Genomic DNA, 24,357 nt, shown 5'->3' with positions numbered 1-24,357 from the left:
ACTCACCCTGTGCCCTCTATCTATCTATCTATCCATCTATCTATCTACCTATCTATCTATCTATCTATTTATATACATACATATAATTTTTTCCCTCCAGCTACCCTAATACTGACAAAGGTCTCATGAATTACAAATATCATCTTTCCATGCAAGAATGTAAACAGTTCAACCTTAATAAGTCTCTTATGATTTCTCTTTCCTGTTTACCTCTTCATGTTCTACTTGAGTCTTGTATTGGAAAGTCAAATTTTCTATTCAACTCAGGTCTTTTCATCTAGAATACTTGAAAGTCCTCTATTTCATTGAGTGACCATTTTTTCCCCTGCAGGATTATACTCAGTTTTACTAAGTAGGTGATTCTTGGTTGTAATCCTATCTCCTTTGCCCTCCGGAATATTGTATTCCATGCCCTGCGGTCCCTTAATGTAGAAGCAGCTAAATCTTGTGTTATCCTGATTGTGTTTCCACAATACTTGAATTGTTTCTTTCTGGCTGCTTGTAATATTTTCTCCTTGACCTGGGAACTCTGGAATTTGACTACAATATTCCTGGGAGTTTTCCTTTGGGGATCTCTTTCAGGAGGAGATTGGTGGATTCTTTCAATTTCTATTTTGCCCTCTGGTTCTAAAATATCAGGACACTTTTCCTTGATAATTTCTTGAAAGATGATATCTAGGCTCTTTTTTTGATCATGGCTTTCAGATAGTCCAAAAATTTTTAAATTCTCTCTCCTGGATCTATTTTCCAGGTCACTTGTTTTTCCAATGAGATATTTCACATTGTTTTCTAATTTTTCATTCTTTTGGATTTGTTTTACAGTGTCTTGATTTCTCATAAAGTCACTAGCTTCCAATTGCTCTATTCTAATTTTTAATGAAGTATTTTCTTCAGTAATCTTTTGGACTTCCCTTTCCATTTGGCCAATTTTGCTTTTTAGGGCATTCTTTTCTTCATTCACTTTTTGGACCTCTTTTGCCATTTGGGTTAGACTATTTTTAAGGTGTTATTTTCTTCAGTATTTTTTGGGTCTGCTTTAGCAAGCTGTTAACTTGCTTTTCATGATTTTCTTGCATCACTCTCATTTCTCTTCCCAGTTTTTCCTCTACTTCTCTTACTTGCTTCTCAAAATCCCTTTTGAGCTCTTCCAAGGCCTAAGACTGATTCATATTTTTCTTGGAAGTTTTGGATGTAAGAGCGTTGACTTTGTTTTCTCCTTCTGGTTGTATGTTTTGATCTTCTTTGTCACCAAAGTAAGATAATATAGTCTGACTCTTTTTGCACTGCTTGCTCATGATCCCAACCAATTACTTGATTTTTAAACTGTTTGTTAAGGTAAGAGTCTGCTTACAATGTGAAGAGTGTACTGTTCCAAGCTTTGGGGGTTTGTACAGCTGTTTTCAGAGGTACTTCTAGGGACCTGTAAATTTTTAGTTCTTCCAAGGTGGTATGATAAAGGGCAAGGTGTTTCCTCTCCACAGCCACAACGAGCTTCACCACACCTGCGTTCCTCCTAGCCCCAGGACCACCCTTCAGAACTGTGACCCAGATCCAAGCACAGGCAAAGCAAGAGATTCCTGCATCAGCCCTGGCAAAGAGATCCTTGCAATCCCCCTCTGATCAGCCACTTGATTCCCCCTCAGTCTGTGGGCCAGAAGCTAAGAAGCCAGCCGCTGCCCTCAGGGTGGCTGAGATCGAGCTTCTTCTCTCACCGTAGTAACAGACTTTTCCCACTGACCTTCTAAGTTGTCTTTGGCATTCCTGGGTTGGGAAGTTTGGAAACCACCACAGCTGTCCGTGATTTAGTCCTCTGAGGCCTGCTCCCGGTTCGTTGTGGCCTGTGCACCCACGCCGTACTGTGCTCCTCTCCCAGCCCGGCGCGATATGCATTTCTAATCAGCCATCCAGGTTGTCTTGGCCTGGAAATTTGTTTTACTCTGGTTTTTTGTGGGTTCTGCTGCTTTAGAATTTGTTTAGAGACATTTTTTGCAGGTATTTGGAGGGGTTTGGGGGAGAGCTCTAGCAAGTCACTACTTTCCCTCTGCCATCTTGGCTCTGCCCCCACCTTATCCTTAAAATAACTTTATTTTGACTGCTATCCCCTCAAAGCTGTCATCCTATATTTCTTCTCCCTCCCACAGCCAAAGTCCTAGAAAGAGTTCATTATACTAGTTACTGTCATTTCCTTCGTCTGACTCACTTCTTGACCCCTTGAGATCTGTCTTCTGATCCCAACATTCAATTGAAACTTCTCTCTGAGGTCATCAAAAGCCGCTATTTTGGGTCTCGAATTACCAATGATCTCTTAATTACTAAATCTGATAGCCTTTTCTCACTCGTTTTCCTTATGATCTCTCAGCAGTTTTTGATACTGTTGACTGCATGTTCCTCTTGAATACTCTCTCATTCCTTGGATTCTGAGACATAGCCACATTCTTGTTCTCTTCCTGCCTGTCAGGTCAGTTCTTCTCAGTCTCCTTTTCTGAATCACTATCCATCTCCTGCTCCCTGAGTGTCAATCTCCCCTGAGTTTCTGCCTTGGGACCTCTTTCCTTTTCTCTCCACATCCTCTTTTCTGGTGAGCCAATCACTTGCCAAGCATTGTCAACTCTACTACCAAGTATGCCATGTACCCATTCTCTTCTTTCCATTCACATAGCTTCTAACCAGGCAGTTAGGTGGTACAGTGGATAGAGCCCATCCTGGGGTCAGGAAGACTCATCTTCCTGAGTTCAAATCTAGCCCCAGATACTTCCTAGTTGTGTGACCTTGAGCAAGTCACTTAACCTGTTTGCCTTGGTTTCCTCATCTGTAAAATGAGCTGGAGAAGAAAATGACAAACCACTCCAGTATCTTTGCCAAGAAAACCCCAAATGGGGTCACAGAGAGTTGGACATGAATGAAATGACTCAACAAAAACTTCTATAGGCCCAGGCCCTCGTCACCTCTCATCTGCACTATTTAAATAATCTCCTAATTGTTTTCTATGCTTCCAGTCTCTCCCTTTTTAATCCATCCTCCACTGCTGAAGTGATGTTTCTAAAACCTAGATCTGATCATGTCACTCCCCTAAACAAAAAATGGTTAGTAGCTCCTTATTGGCTCTTTTATTAAATACAAGGTCATCAACCTGCCATTTAAAACCCTTTACAATCTGGCTCCACCTATGTTTGCAGTTTTATTTTATATAGGATAACATAGAGAACCATTTCTTCACTCCTTGAAAATATGGTAGGAACTCCCTCTGGCATGAAGGCCTTCAACTTCTTGAAATTTCTTTTTATTACTTTATATGTACTTTTATCTAGGTATCTGTTGTAACCCTATTCCTCTGTTTCCCCCTACCTTCCCACATCCCACCTCCCATAAAATATAAGCTTCCTGAGATCAGGAACTATTTCATTTTTATCTTTTATATACTCCACACCTGGCAAAATGCCTTACACATAGTAGGTGCTTATAAATATTTGTTGAGTTGAACTGGTGATCTCATGAAGTCCTATACATTCAATGACCCTCCAAATCTTTACATTCAGCCCTGACTTCTCTCATCAACTCCAGTCCTACCTATATGACCAGCTCCACCTGGATTCCACATGCATGTATATTTATATGTCTATATGATTTAGGACCATGCCTGGCACATAATAAATGCATAATAAATGATATTGATTTATTATGCATGCATGTATCACAAAATGCACATATATTTCTAGTCCTGTTCATGTATACATATGAATATACATGCTAAGATATACATATGTATATATTTATATACTTGTCTCTCTATATATACATGTGCATATGTATATAGCACTAAACTGGGAGACATGAGGCTAGGTTATTCGTTCTGGCTATGAAAATGACTAGCTGTGTGACTTTGCCAAGTCACTCTACCTCTATCTGGGTTCCATATGCCACAGGAGTAGGTGACCTGCCCAAAGTCACATAGGTAGTTAGGGGAAAAATTGGGACTAGAACCCAAGCCCCTCCCTCCAATAACCTTTGCATTGTCCTTTAAAGGTACGCTTTACAGAAATGTCACTGCTACATAAAGCAAAAGACACTGGGACGCTAGGGGAAAGAGAAATCTTGCATACAAGTGTGTGGAACCAAGTTAGGACACATTTAGCCTCTAGAGCATTGTAGACATGCATCCTTAATACAGATTTTGCTATTTGGTTATACTCAGGTATCAAAATTGAGTCATCTGTCCTCTATTCTGAGGCCACATTTTCCCCAGGTTTGCTTCCTCTACAGGGTAATGTTTTGGATTGCTCAAGATTTATAGATTCACAGAACATTAAAACTAGAAGAGCCCTTAGAACACAGAATGTCAGAGCTGGCAGGGCTCTTAGAACACAGGATGTCAGAGCTGGCAGGGCTCTTAGAACACAGGATGTCAGAGCTGGGAGGGCCCTTAGAACACAGGATGTCAGAGCTAGGAGGGCCCTTAGAACACAGGATGTCAGAGCTGGGAGGGCCCTTAGAACACAGGATGTCAGGGCTGGCAGGGCACTTAGAACACAGGATGTCAGAGCTGGGAGAGCCCTAGAACACAGGATGTCAGGGCTGGGAGGGGCCTTAGGACAGAATGCTGAAGCTGAAAATTACCTTTAGGGTTACCTAGTCTAATCCCCTCGTTGTACGGATAAGGAATCTAAGATCCAGGGAAAGGAAGCCTCTTGCCTAAAGTACCATAGCTACTTTGTCTTTTTAATGAAGATACTTTTATTTGTCCAACTCATGCAGTTCTGCAGGCTTGGGGGCCAGTCCAGCCGGTTGCCTGCCCTGGAGGGGCTGAGATGCCTCTTTCCTGATTCCCCCTCCTCCCAAAATTCATGCCCCAGAAGTCCCGATCTGACAGTCATTACTAAGTCTCCTCCACCTGAAAGCCTGGTTTGGTTCTTTCTTTCTAAAGGCTGTGGTTACCATAGCAACCCAACGGAACTCTTCTTGCCTCCCTTTCACACCCCAACCCCCAGGCTGTGCCCCTCCTACACCCCACCTCAACCCTCTGGGCCAATCTGCTGCCATTTGAGGGATTTTTTGTTTAATTAGACACTGCCTGTCCTTTGCTTCCCCTGCTGGTTGCCTGCCACTCTGAGGTTTTAAGAGCTTTCTGACCAGGTGGGATTAATAGTCATCTCTCTCAGTCTACGAATGCCCTCTGTCCACTTCTGGTTTTGTACAATATGTCCCACAGCTCACTCCCTCTGGGCTGCGGGCTCTGGACCCGACTCACCTTCCCCATGAGCAAGCTGTCCCACTGCTGGCCAGGTCTGGAACAGACAGCTGCCCAAAGTGGGGAGAACCCTTCCCTGGGATCTCTCTCTGTGCAATCTCTTCTCCACTCTCCTATGGCAGCTAATTTTCTTCAGCCACTGTTGAGACTGTTTACATCAGAAGATCTCTCTTTGCCTTGGGGGTGGAGTGGGGGACTGGACTGCCCCGCCTCCTCAGAGAAAGGCCATAACATACAGAGAAAAGTACTGAATGTGAAATCAGAAGTCATAGCATCATCATCTCATCGACTTAGTGCTGGACAGGAGCTGAGACACCAGTTAGTCCCATGCCCCCAGTGTGCAGAGCAGATTACTGAGGCCCAGAGGGAGGAGGGGTGCCTTGTCCGAGGTCACACAGGTATTTTGGTGACCCAGAAGTGAGGATGGGCTTCACTGATCAAGTCATTCTCTCCCACCCTACTTGCCCCCATTGGTGACCAAGGACATCCAACTGACTGATGCTCTAGTCCATGGCCATAGGCAGAGATTTTTCTCTGGGCAAAGCCCAATCAGCCACTACGGGGACTGGATACATGTGATGTGGTCGAAAGATCCTTGGACTTCGAGTCAGGCCCGGGTTCTAGTCTCTGCTCCATCTTCTTTTACCTTGATGGCTGTTGACAAAGCACTTTCCTTCTCTCGGGCCCATTTTTCCTGCTTGTAAAATGAAGGGGTTGAATGACTTAGCAGACAGAGGCTAGTCTGGGAGTCAGAGGGATTGGTTCAAGTGCCTGATCTAGCACTTACTAGCTGTGTGACCTTGAAGAAATTACTTAACCTCTCTGGGCCTCAGTTTCCGCATTTGGAGGAAGGAAAGGAGTATCTATTAAGCACCTACTATGTGCTGGGCACTGTGCTAAGTGCTTAATAAATATTATCTGATTTGATCCTCACAGCAACCCTGGGAGGTAAGTGCTACTGTTTTCCACATTTCACAGTTGAAGCTGAGACAGACAAAGGTGAAGTAACTTGCCCAAGGTATCACAACTAAGGCAGTGTTTGGAACTGGATTTGAACTCATGTCTTCCAGACTCCAGGCCAGCAACTACCCATTGAACCTTATGAAAGGAAGAATGACTTCTGAAGCCCTTCCATCTCTCCATCTATGATTCTATGCTATGAAAAATCAGAAAAATAATATTTGTGACTTACCTCACAGGACTGTTAGAAGGAAAGCATTTCACACTATAGTACAATTTGGGGCAGCTGGATGGCACATCTGTTAGAACACTGGGCTTGAGATCAGGAAGACCTGAGTTCAAATGTGAACTCAGATACTTACTAGCTGTGTGACTCTGGACAAGTTATTTATCCTTTGTCTGCCTCAGTTTCCTCAACTGTGAAATGGGAATAATAATTGCACCTCCCTCCCAAGATTGTGAGGATCAAATGAGATATGATTTCTAAAGAGCTTAGCACAGTGCCTGGCACAAAGTAGGAACTTCATAAACATTTATTCCCTTCCCCCTAATAATGGCAACAATAGCTGATATTTCTATAGTATCCTAAGGATTACAAAGCATATACTGCTTCACTGGATCTTCCCAACAACTTTGTGTGGTAACATTGGGTTTGGAGATCCTGGGTTGAAGTCTCAGCTCTTACCCCTCCTAGCTCTGACTATGGGAAAGTGACTTTACCTGTCTATTTCCTCATCTGTGATATGGGACAATTCTTGCACCACCTATCTCACAAGGTTGTTGTAAAGAACAAGGATGGCTACACACCTGAGAAGTACTAACATAGATTTAGAATGTCAATGTTATTCTATGATTACGACCTTGGCCTTGTTAGCACAGCAAGCCGCTAACCACCAGGCTAAATAGTCCTATCTAGGACGCAAGTGTAAAGGGGATTAGTTGTATGTGTGCCGAATGCATCAGCCGAGGGCACTGCGTGTGAGCCGAATCCATCATGACGTGCTGAGTGTGGCTCTGATTTTTTATTTATATCTTCCCTTTACTTGTCACCATCTTGTTTATAGGCAGGCGGAGATGCACCCCTCGTATGTGTTAAATATATATGCGTCTCTGTGTGTGTGTATATGTGCGCTCACCATTTATATTTATGCATCTCCTCCGAGGATTAATTTAGCCAAATAACTGAAGCTATTTAGGTAGCTGACATTCATGCTGTGAACGGAATATGGGAGATAATTCACGGAGGGGCTGGCATTGCCCTGAGGATGCTCCCCGCCTGCCTGCCAGGGATCAGGTTATTTAAACTTGTATCCTCTCTTCTCCGCAGTCAAGGAGCCACAGAGCAGACAGACATCTTCACTCAAAGGTTTTGCCTTTCAACATGACATAGTGAAAATAGCGTTTGTCTTGGAGTCAGGGGACCTGGGTTCAAATGCTTAATCAAGCATTTACTAACTGTGTGACTCTGAGCAAGTTTTTTCACCTTTCCCAGGTCCAATTTACACATCTATGAAATGTCAATAATGATATACCAATCAACAAGAATTTATTAAATGCTTACTATGTACCAGGTACTGAGCTAAACACTTTATAATTATTATTTCATTTAATCCTCACAAAAATCCTAAGAGTCAGGTGCTGTTATTATCCTCACTTTACAGGTGAGGAAACTGAGGCAAGCAGAGGTTAATTGATTTGCTTAAGGTCACACAGCTAATAAGTCTCTGAGGTCAAATTTGAACTTAAGTCTTCCTGACTCCAGGCCTGGCACTCTATCCACTTAGCTGCCTAGCTTTCCCTAATTCTAATGGGGTAGTCAACATGTAAAGAATTGATACCTACAGAGTAGATGGAAAGTAACCTTAGAGGGAAAGACTAGCAACTGGAGGATTAGGAAAGGACTCAATCAATCTATCAACAAACATTTATTAAACACTGCTATGTGTCAGGCCCTGTGCTAAGCATTAAGGATACAAAAAGAGACAAAAGACAGTCCCTGCCCTCAAGGAGCTTACAATCTAACGTGGTAGACTACATGCAAACAAATATATGCAAAGCAAGATCTATCTAGGATAAATAGGAAATACTTAACAGAGGGAAGGCACTGGAATTAAGAAGGGTTGAGAAAGGCTTCCAGTAATAGATGGGATTTTACTTGGAACTGAAAGGAAGCCATGAGAGTCAGTAATCATAATGGAGTAGGGACAGTATTACAGGCATGGGGGTCAGCCAGAAAAAAATGTCCAAAACCAAGAGATGGCTACTTGTGGAATAGCCAGGAAGCCATTGTCACCAGATTGAAGAGTCGTATTTGGGGAATAAAGTATAGAAAGAAGACTGGCAAGGTAGAAGGGGGCTAAGTTATAAAGGGCTTTGAATGCTAAACACAGTATTTTGTATTTTCTCCTAGAAGCAATGAGAAGCCACTGGAGTTTATCGAAGGGTCAGGGTTGGGGAATAACATGGTCAGAACTGCCCTTTAGGAAAATCACTTCAACGACTGAATGTAGGATGGATTGGAGTGGGGAAAAATTGAGAGAGGCAGACCCACTGGCAGGTTACTGTAACAGTCAGGTATGAGAAGATGAGAGGTTGCACTAGAGTGGGGCAGTGTCAGAGGAGAGAAAGGGACATATGGGAGAGATGATACGAAGGTGAAATGAACAGACTTTGGCAACAGCTTGGTTATGGAAGGTAAGGGATAGTGAGGAATATAGGATGAGTCCTACATTGTGAACCTGAAGGACTGGGAAGATGGTATTGCCCTCTACAATAATATGGATGGTAGAAAGGGACTAGGATTTCGAGGGAAAGACAATGAGTTCAATTTTGGACATAGTAAATTTAAGATGTCTACTGAATATCCATTTCAAGATGTCTGAAAGGCAGTTGGAGATGAGAGATTGGAGGTCAGCAGAGGGTTTGGGGCAAGATAGGTAGACTTGAGAATCATCAGTATAGAAAAGGTAATTAAATCCATAGGAACTGATGATAGGTCATCAAAGTGAAGAAAAGAGTGTCTAGGACCAAACCCTGAAGGGACACTTATGGCGGGGGGGGGAGACATGATCTGGAAAAGGATCCAGCAAAGGAAACAGAGGAGGAGTGGTCAGATAAGTAGGGTGAGAACCAGGAGAAAGTGGGGTCCCAAGAATCTAGAGAGAAGATAGCATCAAGGAGATGGTCAATAAGTAACAGTGTCAAAGGCTACCAGGATAATGAGGATAGAGAAAAGGCATGAAGAGCCATTGAACTTAGTCTTGAAGGGAGCCAGGGATTCTAAATGTAAATGAGGAAAGGGATCATTCTAGTTATGAGGGATAGCCAAAGCAAAGGCGTGGAGAAGGGAGATCGAGTGTCCTGTATGAGGAATGGCAAGTTAGCTAGTATGACTAATTATAGAGTGTGTGATAGGAAGTAAAGCATTTGTTGCTCAGTCATTCTGTCATGTCCAACTCTTTGGGACTCCATTTGGATTTTCTTGTTGAAAATGCTGGAGTGGTTTTGCCATCCTTCTTCAGATCTTTTTACAGGTGATGATCTGAGGCAAGCAAAATATAAGAATACCATAAATGTAAGAAAAGGTTAGGTTGTGAGGGGCTTTAAATGCCAAACAGCTTTATATTTTTGAGATTGGAAATAATAGGGAGTTTATTGGGTTAGGGTAGTAGCATGGTGACAACACCTACCAAATCACTTCACTGACAAAAAGGATGATTTCAGAAGAACCTGGAAAGACTTAGATGAACTGATGCAAAGTTAAGTGACCAGAACTAGAAGAACATTGCACACAGTAACAGCAATATTGTAATGATAATGAACTGTGAAAGATTTAGCTACTTGGATCAGTATAGTGTTCCAAGACAATTCCAAAGGACTCATGATGAAAAATGCTATCCACCTCCAGGGAGAGAACTGATGAACTTTGAGTGTGAAGTATATTTTTTTAACTTCATATTTCTTGGTTTTTAATTACAAGATGGTAAATGTGGAAATATGTTTTGTATGATTTCATGTGCAAAATGGGTGTCATATTTCTTGCCTTATCAATAGATAGGGGAGGAGTAGAGGGACGGAGAAAATTTGGAATGCAAAACAAAAATTAATGAAATTAACAAAAAAGAAGAAATCACTTTGGTAGCTGAGTGGAGGATGGATTGGAGTCACAGAGATCCTTTAGAAGGCTGTTGTCATAGTCTAGATGAAAGGTGCAGAAGTGTGATGGTTTCAAGAGTAGAGAAAATGAGATGCATTTGAAAGATGTTGTGAAGGTAGAAATGGCAAGATTTGGCAGTTCATTGGATCCAGGCTATTTGCACTTCATTTGGGCCTTCATACATATCCTTGAGGTGATGGCACAAGAACAGAAATGAAGCTAAGGCCATCTGTGAAAGGGCTTCTCACCACAAACTGGTTCCTTCTCTCAAATTTGGCCCTCTGTCCCATGGAGATCATGCCAAGCTCTCACACAGAACTCCAGACACCCCACAATCCACCCCCTCCACTGGCTCCATAGCAGTTAGCACACTGGGAAGAGACACAGAGACATTCCCACATTGGATAAATTTCTTTACAGAAAGACAGATGATGTAGAAACCCCTAGTAACTTCCAGTATCAACTATAAAATAGATATAGAAAGAGAGATCTCTTATTTGTACATGGTTGTTTTACTGTTGTGTCTCCCATTAGATTGTGAGTTCCTTGAGAGAATGGACTATTTTTTAGTCTTTCTTTGTGTACTCAACACTTAGCACTGTTCTTAGCACATAGTAGGGACTTAGTTAATAAATGCTTTTTTGACTGACTGGCCTTTCCCAATTCTTGGAAGCTCGCCTGAGCTTGACTTGTTCTGTGAATAATCCAGTTGCCCCAAAGTTGGATAGGCTAATTCAATCTACCAGCAAGTGATGATATACTCTAAATATACAGGTAAGGCAGAGCAAAGGTAAAGCAGAACATTATAGCTCAGTCTCAACTGCCTCCCACCAGGTTTAAGGAAGAGCATACCAGCTGTGGTCCCTGGCCATGGCACTGACACTCATCTTTTAATGGTCAACCACTTACTTTGCAAGGCTATTGTAAAGACAGCTTTGTGTAATTCCTGAAGTCCTGTAGAAATATATGCTGTTATTATTCTCAGCATCTTTCCCCAAGGAAGAAGTAGTGGTGGTTACCATGTGAGGCTCTACTCTGGCTCCTTCCTGTCTCCATTGAAGTCATTTGTTTCTTCTACCATACTTTTCATCTTCCAGTCATTTTGAAAGTCACAGGAGCAAACCTGACTTTTTATACTGGCTTACATGAACCCAATAGAGTGAAAAGGACAAACTACTAGGGAGCTCTGAGGATGACCTTATTGCAGAGATAAGGTGTGCTACACTGGGCCCTGCAATGGGGTGGATTTCTCTGGTGCTTTTGTTTCATTCTTCCACTAGTTTTCTCCATCTAACTCCTTGGGGAACCCTCAGAAATGCAGAAGGCATACTAAACTTTATGAAAGCCAATACAGAGACTTCTGGCCATGATCTAGGATTCTGGCTAAAACACAAGCTGAACAGATCCATGGAATACCTTTCCTTCCTAAATCTGAATTTTTTGACTCCCTAAAATCCACCTTAATCATAGGATCAAACCCCACCCTAGCCCTGCCCCAAACAGATCCAAATCCTCCAGTAGTCCCTCACTATGTTCAGAAAAAAAGATTATTTTAATTCATTCTGCTGTTCAAGGCTCCCTTATATCTAGCCCCAAAACACATTTTTTAGTTCTCTCTCTCATTCTTTTACAGCTAACACTCAATCCTCCTGGTGTAAATTTTCCCACCACTGCACCTTTGCTCCCATTGTCCCTTCCTATTGAATTTCCCTTTCCCACATCAGCCTGTTGAATCAATATTGCCACTCCAAAGCTCAGCTCAAATAGCAGTGTCCCCCATGAAAGCTAAGGGTTGCTCTCCAGGTCACAGAACACCTAGAGGATTGTGTTCTTGTCTAGGTTCCACCTTTTAGGAAGAGCATTGACAAGCTAACAATGTTCAGAGAAGGGTGCCCAGATTGGTGAAAGGGCTTGAAACTGTGCATATGAGGATTGGCTGGAGGAAGTGCACGTGTTTAGCTTGGAGAAGAAAAGACTCAGGGGACACAGTATCAATGTCCTCATTGAAGAGCTGTCATGTGTATGAAAGGGTTAGATTTGCTTGACTTGGTCCTAGAAGTCAGAAAATGGAGTGGATGGGTGGAAGCTGCAAAAGGAAGATTTCGTCTTCATGTAAGAAAGGCACTTTTTTATAATCAGAACTGTCCAACATGGAATGAGATGCTTTAGGAAGTAGCAATGTTCCCCATTACTGAAGTTCTTCAAGCACAGTCTAGATGACCACTTGGCTAGGACTGGACCAGGTGACCTCTGAAGTCCCTTCCTACTTTGAAATGCCACTGTTCTATGATCTTGTGAGAGATACAAAGATGGATGAGACAGCTGCTACCCTAGCAGGTTAATACTTCTCTCCTCACACCCACATCTGAGTTATGGAGGACACATTTTAAAGAAATGAACCCCTCATTTGCCCCTCAAGATTGGTCCCTTTAGGTCCTTCCCAAAACTTACTGGATACCAAGTGGCCTGAACTATTTCCATTTCTTTGGTTGAGGTTTCTGGGCAGCTGTGGCAAACAGCTGTTCTATTTCCACCCCAGAGAGAGCTGCATTTCACTGGTATGTAAAGCCATTTCCATTAAGCAGACAGAGAATGTGGTTCTCCAGAATGAAAGATGCCCCATTGGATACCAGAGCAGGACAGAGAAGGGCTGTTAACCACTAATAAATGCATTGGGCTCAAGTCTCACATACTGCAGTCCCGGCTTATGCTGCAGTGAGCTCTTTTTTGGGAGTAACTGATGAAGCCATAAAGAAGGGAGAGCAAATGAGTTTTAATTGTCTGCCTGCGAATGAGACCATCCATTCCCCCAGTGCTTACCCTTCTCCTTCTTGCTGGTTCCCACCTCTTCCTCCTCCTCACCATGCTCAGCCTCACAATAGAACTTAGACCAACCCTTGGGCCCAAGGTTTATTTAACTACTGACTGAGCCACGTAGCTAAAGCCAAAGTTAGGCTATGTTTATTACAATCAATAAATCATGGGACCGTATCTGATCCAGAGACAGAAATAGCACATGGAGAAAGAACAAGCTGCTGGGGAGCTCTGAGGGTGACCGCCATTGTAGAGATAAGGCATGATACAATAAGGCATGATACATCAAGCCCAGTTGCAAATTGGCTGCAATGGACAGGCTTTCCCTGGATCCCCAGTTTTATCCTGCCATTTTTTTCTGTCCCCTCTCTTTGGGGAAGCCCTAGGAGTTTTGCAAGGATGTTATCCTTAATAATAATAGCTACCACTTATATAGAATTGTAAGGTTTGTAAAGCTTTGTATAAGTTAGTTCATTTGATTTTCCCACAACAATCCTGGGAGGAAGGTGCTATTATTATTCCAGTTTTGTGGATGGAAAAACTGAGACTGAACTGTCAAATGACTTGGTCATGGTCACAGAGCTAGTAAGTGTCTTAAGCAGGTTTTGAACTAAGGTCCCCTTGACACAAGTCCAATGCTCTTATTCACTTAGACATCTCACTATCCTTCCTACTGGCTTATAGAAAATTTTGGTTGCAACATTTCTCGAATATGTCCCCTTGGATCCTATGACACTGCCATCACTCTAGTATAAGCCCTTATTACCTCATGCCTTGATTATTACAATATCCTGCTAAGGGGGCTGCTCCATTCACAATCACTAAAGTGATTTTCCTAAAATATAGGTCCAGTCATGTCACCTCTCTACTCAATAAACTCCAGCGGCTTCCTATGGCTTCCAAGAGCAAATACCAAATTCTCTGTTTGGCCTTCTACACCCTTCATAACCTGCCCTCTCCTACATTTCCAGTCTTCTTACACTTTACCTCCCAACCCACATTCTTTGATCTAGTGACACTGGCCTCCCAGCTGTTCCATGAACAAGATATCCCTCATTCAGCTCCAGGCATTCTCTCCAACTGTTCCCTATGCCTGGAATGCTCTCTTTCCTCTGCTCTGACTACTGACCTCTATGGTTTCCTTTAAATCCCAACTAAAATCTCACATTTTACAAGAAGCCTTCCCCAATCCCTCTTAATCCAATGCCTTTCCTCTGGTATTTTCAATTTGTCCTGAATATAGCTTGTTTTGTGTATATTTGTTTGCATGTTGCCTTTTCCATTAGATTGTAAGTTCCTTGAAGGCAAGGACTGCCTTTTACTTCATTTTTTTTTATTCCCTGGGGCTTAGCACATTACCTAGCATAAAGCAGGCACTTGATACATGTTTATTCTATGATTCAATGACACTTTTCCAAGCAGCCTTGTGGGCTCTTTTTCCTTCCTAAGTTAAAATGACTTAGAGCTGTAGGGGAGCTTAGAAAAAAAACCTATGTATCTCATTGTATATGGATAAAGAAACTAGAGTCACAAAATGTGAAAAATACAGTCATTCCAACTTCATTCTATTTTCTCTCTGGTAAATAAAATCATAGAGTCAAAGAATATACTAGAGTAAGAAGGAACCTTAGTGATTATCTAGTCCAAACCCTTAATTTTACAATAGAGAAAACTGAGGCACAGGGAGAAGAGACCTACCCAAAGTCACAAGGATAGTAAACAGGAAAGCCATTCAATGAACCAAAGTTATAGGCCCATGAGCTGGCAGAGACTTTAGAATAACCTAATCCAAACCTCTTACTTTACAGATGAATTATCAGAGATTGTGAAAGGTTATATGTAAAGTCTGGATTTGAACACAGGTGGTCAACGCTGAATCTAAGACTGGCCCAGTCATTCTGGAAAGCAATAGGGCTACCAAAGTTATTCAACTATGCATACCCTTTGACCCAGTGATACTGCTATAGGCCTGTTCTTAAAAAAAGAGGAAAATGACTCATATCTACAAAGATATTTATAGTAGTTTTTTTAAGTAATGAAGAACTGGTAAAAGAGTACCCATCAATTGAGTAATGGTTGAACAAATTATATATATGTAATAGAATATTATTGTGATGAAAAGATGAATGGGACACTTTCAGAGAAGCCTAGGAAGACTTGTATGTACTGATGCAGAGGGAGTAATCAGAACAAGGATACTGACTTATACAATAGCAACAATGTTGCCAACACAAACAACTTTGAGAAACATAAGTGTTCTGATCAATCCAACAACCAATTCCATAAGATCAATGATGAAGCTTACTACCAACCTTCTGACAGAGATCATGGACTCAGGCTATATAAGACATACATTTTGGGACATGATATATATTTGTTAAAAGGGTTTTTTTTTTTCTTTCTTAAGAGAGGAGAAAAGTGGGTGGGAAAGAAAGCAAATTCTTCTTAATTGAAAAAATAATTAGAAAAACAAATCTATTAGATTTAACAGTGATAAAAGTAAAGTCTCATACTTGGATTCAAGAAAATCAGCCCGACAATTACAAAATTAGAGAGGTATCTCTTGACAGCAGTTGATCTGAAAAACATGTGAAATTGTCAGTGTCCTCTAAACTCAATGTGAGTCAATAGTGTGGTATGTCTGGTGGCCAAGAAGGCCAATGCATTCTGAGGATTCATTAAGAGATATGCAGTGTTAAGGATGAGGGAGTCCCTGTTGTCCTCTATCCTCATCAAGACACAGCTAAAGTATTGTGTTCATTGCTGCATGACACATTTTAGGAAGGATGAAGATAGGTATTTGTTAAACACCTTCTATGTGTCAGGCACTGTGCCAAATGTTTTACAAATATTATTTCATTTGATCCTCACAGCAATCCTGGGAAGTGGGTGGCATTATGATCTCTATTTTGCAGTTGATGAAACAGAGAAAGACAGAGGGTAAGTGACTTATCCAGGGTCACACAGCAAGTAATGATCTCATGGTGAACTTAAGTCTTCCTGACTCCAGGCCCAGTTCTCTACCCACTGAACCACCAGCCTCCTCTAACATCCCTAAAGGAAAGACACTGATAAACTAGAATGTACCCAAGGAAGGAAGAAAATGGTGAAGGACCTTAAAAATAATGCCACAAGGATCAGTTAAAGAGGATAGGGACATCTAGGCTGAATGGGGAGAAGATGGATGGAAGATAAGATATCTGAAGGAAGCAAGTCACGTTGACAAGCATTTAAGTGTCTACAATACACTGGGCACTATGGTAAGCTGTGGGAAGACAAAGAAAGGCCAAAGACATGATTCCTGCCTTCAAGGAGCTCATAGTTTGATGGAAAGACATCATGCAAACAACTATATATGCAAACACAAGATATAGTCAGGATAAATTGGAAATAATCTTAGAGGGAAGACATCAGCACTAAGGATGAAGTTAGATTAGACTTTCTGACCACAGGAGGCAGAACCAGGAATAATAGATGGAAGGCTTAATGTCAAGAAAACCTTTCTATCAATTAGAGCTCACCCAAAGAGAGTTAGGGGACTCCAGAAAGTAGTAATAGTAATAACATTTAGCATTTATGTACCTCTTCCAGATTTCTAAAGCACTACATGTTAGTTCATTTGACTTTTCCTGAAACAACTCTGTGAGGTAGGTGTTATTATTATCTTTGTTTTGTTGATGGAGAAACTGAGGTGGAGGGGGTCATGTGACTTGGCAAGTCTTCCATCCCTGGAGGTTTTCAAGCAAAGTCTGGGTGGCGACACATCAAGTATGATGTAGAGGTCATCTTGTTTAGTTCGATTTGATAAGATTTCCTTTGAGGTCCCTTCTAACTCTGAGATTCTGTGACTCAGTTACTCCAAGTTCAGCATTCTTTTACTACTGAACTGAAGTAGTTGGGAGCTGAAATAGAGGCAGGGAATTAGGTAAGATGAGTTTTAAGGATCCTCCCAGCTTCAAGGGCTTCCTGATGCCTGGAAAGTCTAGATTTAGATTTAGTTGAGCCAACTGGACTCACTAGGGACAAAGATATAACTAAGGATGTCAATGGAAGCAGTTGGGGCTGCCAAGAAAAGGGAACAATGAGTGCTAATGGTGTGTATTACAAAATCATCCCTTCTCCCTTCTTCAGTAGAGTACACTGGTAGTTCGGTACAGTGGGCTTTGAATCAAAGATCTCCTGATTGAATTCCAGCTCAGCTACTTTTGATTCCATGCTATTCAACGAGCAGCTGTTGAAGACATCCTATGTGCTGGGCACTATGCTAGGCACTGGACACACAAAAGCACCAAAGAAATAAACACTCCCCTTGAGGAGTTTACAGTTTAAAGGAGAAAATTCCATGTATAAAAATGTCTATATACATACATACATAATAAATATGAAGTAATTCTGGAAGGTGAGGGGAACACTAATGACACACAACATAAGGAAGGACCTTTTGTAGGGCTCAGGAGGAGGCACCTGAGTTATGCTTTGAAGGAATGTAAGTATTCTAGAAGAAAAAGGTGCAATAGCATAGAGATAGGAAACGGAAGACCATGTGATGAGAACAGCAAGAAGGTCGATTTGGTTGGAAAATAGAGGACAGGAGGGATGGTAATGTGAGTTCAGCTTGGAAAGATGACTTGGAGCCAGACTGTGAATGAGATTTAAATATAAAAGAAAAGAATGTGTATTTTGTTCTAGAGACAATAAAGGAACACTGAAGCTTCTTGATCAGAGAAGTGATATGAGCAGATCTGTCTTTTAGAAATATCCATTTTGCAACCAAGTTTAGAAGGGAAGCAAAAAGCTGGGAAACAATTCTTACTGCCAGTGTTTCTGATAAGAGGCCTCTTTTCTAAAATACATAGAGAACTGAGTCAAATTTATAAGAATACAAATCATTCCCCAATTGATAAATGGTCAAAGGATATGAAAAGGCAGTTTTCACATGAAGAAATTAAAACTATCTATAGTCACATGAAAAAAATGCTCTAAATCACTATTAATTAGAGAAATGCAAATCAAAACAACTCTAAGGTACCACATCACACCTATCAGATTGGCTAATATGACAAAACAGGAAAATGATAAACGTTGGAGAAGATGTGGGAAAATTGGCATACTAATGCATTGTTGGTGGAGTTGTGAACTGATCCAACCATTCTGGAGAGCAATTTGGAACTATGTCCAAAGGGCTATAAAACTGTGCATACCCTTTGACCCAGCAATACCACTCCTAGGTCTGCATCCCAAAGAGATCATAAAAAAGGAAAAAGGGGCCACATGTACAAAAATATTTATAGCAGCTCTTTTTGTGATAGCAAAGAATTGGAAATTGAGGGGATGCCCATCAATTGGGGAATGGCTGAACAATTTGTGGTATATAAATGTAATGGAATATTATTGTGCTGTAAGAAATGATGAGCAAGTGGATTTCAGAAAAAACTTGGAAAGGCTTACAAGAACTGTTGTTGAGTGAAGTGAGCAAAACCAGGAGAACATTGTACATAGTAATAGCAACACTGTGCAATGATCAACTATGACAGACTTAGCTCTTCTCAGCAATGCCATGATGTAAGACAATTCCAAAAGACTCATGATGGAAAATGCTTAGATAGCAGAATTATGGAGTCTGAATGCACATCAAAACATACTATTTTCTCGCTCTTTTTTTCTTCTCATGGTTTTCCCCTTTCGTTCTGATTCTTCTTTCACAACATGACTAATGTGGAAATAAATTTTATATGATTGTATTTGTATAGCCTATATCAGATTGCACGCTGTTTGGGATGGGAGGAAGGAGAAAAAAATTTGGAACTCAAAATCTTATAAAATTGAATGCTGAAAACTATCTCTATATGTAGTTGGAAAAAATAAAATACTAGTAAGTGGGGGGAAAAGAGATTGCAAGCAGGGTGCTAATCAGGAAACTATTGCAACAGTTCAAGTTAAAGGTGATAGCATCCTGAACTCAGATAGGGGTTTTGTGATTGGAGGGAAGAGAATAGAAGGAAGAGAAATTGTGGAGGTAGGATCAAAGGGCTTGGTTACTGATTCAATATGAGGAGGGAGGGAGAATGAAGAGTAAAGATGACTTGGAGGTTGCAAACTTAAATGACTGGAAGGTTGGTGGTGCCCTCAAGAAAAATAGGAAAGTTAAGCAAAAGAGTGGCTATTGGGAGAAAAATAATGAGTTCTGTTTTGGGTTTGAATATCCTACAGGACATCTAGTTGGAAATGTCCAGTAAGCAAAAGATTTTGTGAAATTGGAGTTCAGAAGAAAGACTAGGCTTGGATATGTGCATCTGGAAGCTATCATCATAGAAACTGAACCAGAGGGAAGTGAGAAAGTGTGTGTGTGTGTGTGTGTGTGTGTGCACATGCAAAACAGACAAAGAAAGGAGAGGAGAGAGAGGAAAAGAGAAGAAAATGGATGGTGATCCAATATTAAATGAGAAGGAATAGTCAAATAGGTAGGAGGTAAATCAGAAGTGAAGTTTCATGAAAACTTGGGAAAGAAAGTGTATCTCAGAAGAGGGATTTATTAACAAGTCAAAGGCACCAAGAGGTTAAAGAAGGGGGAAGGAAGTGAGAACTAGCGAAGACTGTTAGATTTTGCAGTTAGGAGATGACTGGTCACCTTAGAACAATTTCAATTGGATCATGAGTTTGGAATCCAATCTGTGAGGGCTTGAGAAGTGAAAGGAAAGTGAAGTGAAGGTAATGAATCTGTAAACAGCTTTTCCCCAGGATTTTGGCAATCCAAGGTAGGAGAGATGTAGGATGATAGCTTGAAGGTCTAGTGATTTCAGAATGTGGAAGATCTGGGAATGTTTGTAGATAACATAACGAGTACTAGGAAAGAAGGAAGGAACCATTTACATAGCACCTATGCATCAGGCACTGTGTAAGTGCTTTACAGATATTATCTTATCTGATCCTTACAACAACTCTGGGAGGTGGTACCATTGTTATCCCCATTTTGCAATTAAGGAAACTGAGGTGGACAAAGGCTAAGTGACTTGCCCATGGTCACCCAGCTAGTAACTGTCTGAGGTAGAATTTGAACTCAGGTGTTCTTGTCTCCCAGCCCAGTACTCTATCAAGGGTAAAAGAAAGTACTAAGACAGAGAAGGTGACTGAAGGGAGTAAGCTCACAAATGAGATTGGAGGGGATGAGATCAACAGTTAAAAAGTAGAGGAGTTGGCACTGGCAAGGAGAAAGATGACTTCTTCCTCCAAGACTGGAGCAAAGGAAGATGCTGAGATTTTAAGTGCAAAGGATGGGAGAAGACAGAGACCCTTATAGTTTCAATCTTCTTGCTAAAGTATAAGGTGAGGTCTTCAGATGAGAGGGAAGGGAAGGCAAAGATAAGTAGAGAAGAGATGAAAAAATGTAGTACAGACAGTATGGGGTGTGGATAAGGAATCAGTCAACGAAGAGTAAACCACTTAATATACCGCGGTGATGGCCCAGTTGAGATTAGCTAGCATATTATTTGTAGTAGATGTAATGGTATCTTCCTCCAGCATTACTCAACAGTTCATACGTGTAACCCCTGCCCCAAAGTCCATTTGTATGGGACTCTTTTCTTATTGGTATAGACAAATGTCCTGTCCTATGTGAGGAGCAGAGTGGAGCTGTCAACAGGCAAGAGCTTAAGTTCTTGGACAGTCCCCCTCTTTGAAGACTCTTCAAGGCGGAATCCCACTATAGGATCCTCCAAATGAGAGTCTTCTTTGAGGGTAGTATTAGTTGCACTCTCCCAAATTTCTTTTCATTTTTTGGTGAGGCAATTGGGGTTAAGTGACTTGCCCAGGGTCACATAGCTAATAAGTGTCAACTGTCTGAGGCTGGATTTGAACTCGATTTCTCCTGACTCCAAGGCCAGAGCTCTATCTACTGTGCCACCTAGCTGCCCCCATTAGTTGCACTCTCAAAGGGGTAGAGTTGGCTTCTAGCTTTGAGAGAAAATACAGAAGAGGCCAACTCCACTTCAGGTTGCTGAAGGAAAAGACTTTGGGAAGACACGACCAGTCTTTATCATGTCCTCATCCACAGCTTGCTTCTCTAAAGACTTTGGAGAGTTTCTCTCAGGTGAAATCCAGGACCCTCTCTCTTGGTTGACCTGAGTTACCTCACTCCCAGTGGGAAGACTCCTTTACCCTGTATTGTCTGGTGTATATTCTCCTATGTATACCTTCTTTGATTTCTGTTTTTGCTATGATTTGGATAAATAGGTTTCTTTGCTATTCTCTATGACTGTTCATTATGGAACTGGTGTTAGGTTGGAAGAAGTCAAGCCATGGATATAAAGTTTCATGTCTCCTTGCTCAGTAACAAAGTGATCAAAAGTGAGATAAAATATAAGGAAGTAGATCCATATAATTCTAATCTGGTTTCTCTCTCTGTCTCTCTCTCTCTCTCTCTCTCAGAGTGGCCTCTGGTCCTAACCTCCTGCCTCCCATTCTGGCATAAGTAAAAGTCTCCCTAGGAGAAGGATGGCAACTGTGAAAGAGTCAAAAGATATCTATTCTGTCTCCCTTCAAGCCACACAATGTCACACATTTATCACACATGGAAACCTCACTTCATGCATGGGACCTCCTCTCATTTGCTACATAGGGATGATGGGGGGCAGTGTAAATCCAATGTTAATGCTTGGAAAGGAATGCTTGGCAATTGGCAAGGCAGCAAGAAATTCATGAGAAGAGGACAGTGTAACATCAAAATAGTTAACTATGACATAAAGACTTTGAAGGGAGGAAAATGAGACCAGAGTATGTATTGATAAACTAGGAAAACATGGAGGAACTGGTAGGTGGAAATCATGGAAATCTTGTGGGGGAAGTGATTGCTTCTTCCTAGAGATCATGATAAAGGAGAGGAAAGTTACGAGCATAGTCTGACATGTCCCCTAGATTTGGGAAAGAAGATTTCAAAGAGTTCAGAGGAATGCTAGGTTGAGAACATAGACTGAAATTCAACTGGGAAAGTCATCCCAGGAAGGATGGAAAACTCTCAAAGATGAAATTCTGAAGACAAAAAGGCAAGTACTCCAATGAGGAGGAAAAATGAGAGTTGTCAGAAGAGATGGATGTTGATGCACAGGGAATAATACACTAACAAACTCAGATTTTTGAAAAGATATGCACATAAAATGGAAGCAAAGGCAGGTAACAGAGGATGAATATAAAGGCATGGGATGGGCCTGTAAAAATAGTGTCAGGAGAGCTTAAACTCAGAATGAGCTAAGATTAGCAAGGAAAGTTAAGGACAATGAAAAAAGGGGGGTGTTGTTTCCGAAGCTAATTTAGAGGAAAGCAGAGGATCAAAGAAAATATAAGATGCTTCTTGGAGTGGATGGGGCAATGACGGGACAACAGAGGGAAGACAAACCTGCTCAGCTTTTATTTTGCTTCTATTTTCTGTACCAAGAACAATGGTCATTGCATAGATAAAAATAACCGAACAAAAATGGTTAACAGGGAGTTGATACTGAAAACGGGTAAGGAAATGGTAAGAGAGAACCTAGCTGAATTCAAGATGAATTCTATCTTTGAGTACTAAAAGAATCCACTGCTGGATGTAATTACTGAGTCACTGTCAGTGATTTTTTTCCAAAATCATGGAGAATGGGAGAGAATCCACAAGACTGGACATGAGCAAACATTCCAGATTTCCAGAAAAGGATGAGAAAAGGGGTCTGAAAACTTTAGGTCAATAAGCTTCACTTCAGTTCCTGGGGAAATACTAAAATGGATCTTTAAACATCTAGAAAAGAAGTGGTGATTATAAAGCACCAACATGGTTTCATCAAGGACAGGTCATAAATCTGGGTGACACTATGGATAGAGTTTTTGACTTGGAGTCAGGAAAACCCAAGTTCAAATACTGCCTCAGACACTTACTTAGCCCTATGACCCTAGACATGTCATTTAACTTCTTAATTTCAGTTTCCTTATCTATAAAATTAGGATAATGATAGTACCTGCCTCACAGGGATGTGGGTCAAATGAGTTGCACCATATGTAAATCTCTTTGCAAACCTTAAAGAGGTCATATCAATGCTGTTATTGAAATGATGATATTGATGTCAGAATCACCTTATTTCCACTTTTGATAGTGTTTCTAAATTTCTGGAAAATTCTACAGATTTAGTTTATGTAGAATTTAGCAAAGAACACTTCAGGATCTTATACAGTTCCTGTGGATGAGGGGGAGATTTGTGGAACAGAAAATAATGCAATTAGAACTGGTTGAATGGCCAGACCCAAAGATTAGCCACTAATGAGTCAATGTCACCCAGGCAGGAAGTCTCCAGTGGAACATCCCAGGAATCTCTGCTTGGCTCTATGCCTTTTAACATTGTTCACAGCAACTTGTACTAAAGCACAGCTGGCATGTAAAACTTGCTAGGGATAGCTAATGCATTGGATGACACAGTCAAGACCAAGAAGATCTTGAGAGGCTAAATAAAGTGTGCTGTAATGGAAGGACCACCGATCTGAAGTCAGAGCTTGTGGGTACAAACGCCACCTCTGATGCTCACTCACTGTGACTCTGATGACACCATTTAACCTCTCTAAGCCTCAGTGTCTCATCTGTAAAAGGAAGGGAACTTGTATTAGATGGTTTCTGAGGTCCTTACGGGATCAATTTAAATAATATCTTACACTTGAGTTCCAAAAGTCAACCTCACATATATGAAATTAGAGAAGAGAAGGGTGGTTAGACAAAAGTTTGTCTGAAAAAATATATGGGGGTTTCAAATAAGCTTGAAGCTCAAAATGAGTCAGCAGTATGATGTGGTGGCCAAAAATGTCAATGTGATCTGCTTAGCTTCTAGAAACAACAAGGTGATGGTGTCTCTGTACTTTGCCCCAGTCAGACTACAGATGGACTATCCAGGGTTGGGGGGCAGTGTTCAGCTCTCTATACCACAGTTTAGGAAAGATACCAATAAGCCGGAGAGTATTCAAAGTGCCAACAAGACCTCAAGTCTATGACATATGAGGATTGACTGAAGGAAGTGGGCTAGCTTAGTAGATAATGGGTTCCTGCTCACGAAATGTCTTCAGGCAGAGTCTGGATGACCCCTTGCTGGGTATGTTCTAGAGAGAATTCTCTTTCTACCATGATGTGGACTAGAGAGTGTGGCAGTCCCTTCCAAAGCTAAGGTTCAGTAATTCT

The sequence above is a fragment of the Vombatus ursinus genome, unplaced genomic scaffold (genome assembly GCF_900497805.2).
Source record: "Vombatus ursinus unplaced genomic scaffold, bare-nosed wombat genome assembly UNPS02014884.1, whole genome shotgun sequence".
NCBI lineage: Eukaryota > Metazoa > Chordata > Mammalia > Diprotodontia > Vombatidae > Vombatus > Vombatus ursinus.
Note: the sequence above shows the minus strand (reverse complement) of the source record.